Raw genomic sequence first — 3,846 nt, 5'->3', positions numbered from 1 at the left:
TTTGGTCCGCAATATGGCATAACGATGCCTAAGAATCAAATGCCCTCTTCGCGAGGCTACGCAATTATAAATGAGCCTTAGGCATCATTTATACTCTTCCGGCTAAGCTATGAAGCTTACTTGGTGCATAGTCCGCATATGCACCATTAACCAACTACCCTTCCCTATATATGTTAATTTGACATTTTTACAACTCAAATTGGGGGAGTAAAAATCATTCATCAACTCCCCAGGCCATGATGGCTGCACCTTACCATTCTGGACAACTGCGTTGTTCAGCCATGTTGGATGTCCGCTGCCAACCCGATGTCCAGCATGTTAGCTGTCCGCTGCCAACCCGATGTCCATCCATGTTGGTTGTCCACTGCCAACCCGATGTCCAGCCATGTTGGCTGTCCGTTGTCAACACATTGGCCCGGGGATAATGATCCTTTTCCTACGCAACATAAGATTTGTATGACTCTTCATCTCAGGACATGGCGCATCTTTTAGCATGCGCCATGCTAAAAACATGGGGAGTCAGAACCTTATTACACATTCTGGAGAAGATCGATGGAATTGTTGGGCGGATACATGCGAGAGCACCTACCTTGAGTTCTCCTGGATCGCCTTGATGCTGATTTGGAGATTGATTTGTTACCATTAATTCTCGCTCTGCCACCTCTAACAAATGACGAAGAGGAGCCAGATATTGCAGATGAAAGCACAGAGCTGGACGAACAACAAAAACTGAAGAGGGTCGATACCCTTTTTCATATGAACGCTGTTTTTGGAGTTTGAACAGAATAAGGATTTCTTACTTCCATGAACGGGAATAGATAACTGGGTGCATCACACTCATGGTCCATAGCCGAACAAGTAGTGTGACAATATCTCCGCTCCATGACCGAACCAACAGCGCGACAGCACGAGGAACACCAGTCGCTCAACATGCAACTCTCCATGACTCCAGCACTCTATGGTTAAGTTAGCGCCAACGCTCCAACATTCTGTGATCCACACTGCAAGCTTTCCAAGTGCCATTTCCACCGTCCCACAGACTGAATCCATTAGCGCTATCATCACCGCTTGGTAGCCAAGTTCCAGCGCCAGCAGTCCGCGACCAAGACAATACAAGACGCGCTTACCAGACGTGCTTACAAGACGCGCTTACCAGACGTGCTTACAAGACGCGCATGCCAGATGCGCTTACCAGACGCGAATGCCAGACGCGCTTACCAGACGCACTTACTAGACGCGCTTGCCAGACGCGCATGCCAGACGCGCTTACCATACGCGCATGCCAGACGCGCTTACCAAGCCGCACAATGCCCGCGGCTCCCATTCCAAGTCGCGTCCAAGCCGCGCCAAACCAAGCCGCGTCCAAGCCGCGCCAAACCAAGTCGCGCCCAATCCAAGCCAAGTCGCGTCCAATACGCATCCAAGCCCCGCCAAGCCAAGCCTTACCAAGATAATCGATGCCAGTGGCTCCGTTTCAATCCGCGCAATTCCAACGGCTCCATTTCACGCCAAGTCTATGCTAGAAACTCCCTTCTAATATGATGCCAACAGTCTGCGTCTCAGCCAGCAACCATCTCTACCACCTCGCGGCCTAGCCAACAGCATAAAATTTATGCAAAGTCACTCATGCAAGAGTTATGGATTCTCTTTACCTCCTGAAAAAGGTTAGTCGCATCTTCCTGACCATCTTTTCATAACTTTCCATTTTGATTTTTCCCTCGTCTATCACCATCTCATGCTTACCTCATAACAAGGCCCCTGTTCCGAGCTAAGCAGGAGACTTAATGTTGATGGTGGTTTTTAGCTTAGGGTTAAAATCGTAAAACCTTGCATCATATGTGACGTCACTCTGCAAGGAAACGGTTCTACGAGTACTAACCTCTCCACCGACACATTTATTGAGCCGCTCAATATACCTTTTCTGGCCCCTCGCCAATACTAGACTCGCTGAGTACTTTCCTGTGCTATGTTCCTCAGCAGAACCCTTAAGTCGGTATGGCATGACGGATTTATGTTCACTCGCAGCTGATTAGCATGAAACCTTCAAGTACCAAAATTAAGGTCATTGCACAAAAGGCTCAGACAGAAAGCATACTGCATTCTGTAGGTAAAGATTTTTGTGACAACATACGAAAATCCATCTAATCATTGTGATAACTTGCAAAGAACTCATAAACCCAACTAAATTGCAAATTAGGTTTTTGCACCTCGCGCCATATACTAGACCCTGTTGGTCGAAACCATGCTTAGCCAAGCTAGGCAACCAAATTCGCCACAGCGCGCTGGAAGTGTGGCGCGCCCTAGATTGACCGGCCCCACTTCCCATCGACCAATCAGGTCTCCCTAAATGCGTCATGCGCATCCCAAACAAGGCCGGCCCCATGTTTCTTGACGGCCCCCTTTCTATCGACCAATCAGGTCGCTTTAAATCCGCCACAACGCGTTGGAAGTGTGGTTGCGCCCCAGCTTGTCGGCCCCACTTCCCATCGACTAATAAGGTCTCCCTAAATGCGCCACGCGCATTCCAAACAAGTCCGAACCCATGTTTCTTGTCGGCCCCCTTTCCATCGACCAATCAGGTTGCTCCAAACCTGTCACGGTCTCAAAAGAGGTCGCTAATACTAAGCTAGATTCCAAAAACGTACTAGCTTCCCAAAACGCGCCGCACACACAAATTAGGGTTTCAACACACCCAAACCCTAATCCAGGCAAGACACAACCAAATCCGTCCACGATGCTAACTTTGGCCATGCTGTAACTGGCATACTGCTATACCACATCTACTGGAACGCCACCATGCCACACCTGCTAGCACGTCACTATGAAACGGCTACTGGAACTCCATCATGCCACAGCTGCTAGCATGTCGCTATGCCACGGCTACTGGCACGCCACCATGCCACAACTTCTAGCACGTCGCTATGCCACGACTACTGTCATGCCACCATGCCACAACTGCTAGCACGTCGCTATGCCACGGCTACTGGCACACCACCATGCCACAGCTTCTAGCACGTCACTATGCCACGGCTACTGGCACGCCACCATGCCACAGCTGATAGCACGTCGCTATGCCACGGCTACTGGCACGTGACACGCCATCATGCCACAACTGCTAGCACGTCGCTATGTCACAGCTACTGGCACACCACCATGCCACAACGGCTAGCAGGTCGATATGCCAGGACTACTGGCCCGCCACCATGCCAAAACTACTAGCACGTTGCTATGCCACGGCTACTGGCACGCCACCATGCCATAACTACTAGCACGTCGCTATGCCACGGCTACTGGCACACCACCATGCCACAGCTGCTAGCACGTCGCTATGCCACGGCTACTGGCATGCCACACGTAGCAACCTACTATACGTTTTCCACGAAAACACTCGAGACATCAAAACATGTCACAAACTGGGAGATATTCATCAGGATATTGGTCTGGCGGTTTACAGCGTGCGGCGTGCAATACGGCCGTTACAAGAAAGTGTCATAAGAGTGAGGCGGTTAGTAAATACAAGAAGTAATGGTGAAACTTTTTCTTCATTATGGAAACATCAATTCCATGCATTATTCGTTACCATTTTCTTCCATTACTCAACCGTTTCCACTTCTTACGAGGCCAGGGTACGTTTCATTACGACTTGTATAAATAGGTTTCGCCTATTTCCACCAAAAAACAAGTTTTGGTCAGGAGAACAATACACATTCAGAAATCACCTGGTAGCTTTCCATTTAGCTCGCCAGTTCAACTCTCGGATACAAGTCGCAAAATACTCACACTTCTAGAATCAACTATTCTGGCCTCAACACTTTCTTCGCTTCCCTCCCTAAGACTAACCCTTCT

This window comes from Papaver somniferum, chromosome 2, assembly GCF_003573695.1.
Source record: "Papaver somniferum cultivar HN1 chromosome 2, ASM357369v1, whole genome shotgun sequence".
Taxonomy (NCBI): Eukaryota; Viridiplantae; Streptophyta; class Magnoliopsida; order Ranunculales; family Papaveraceae; genus Papaver; species Papaver somniferum.
Note: the sequence above shows the minus strand (reverse complement) of the source record.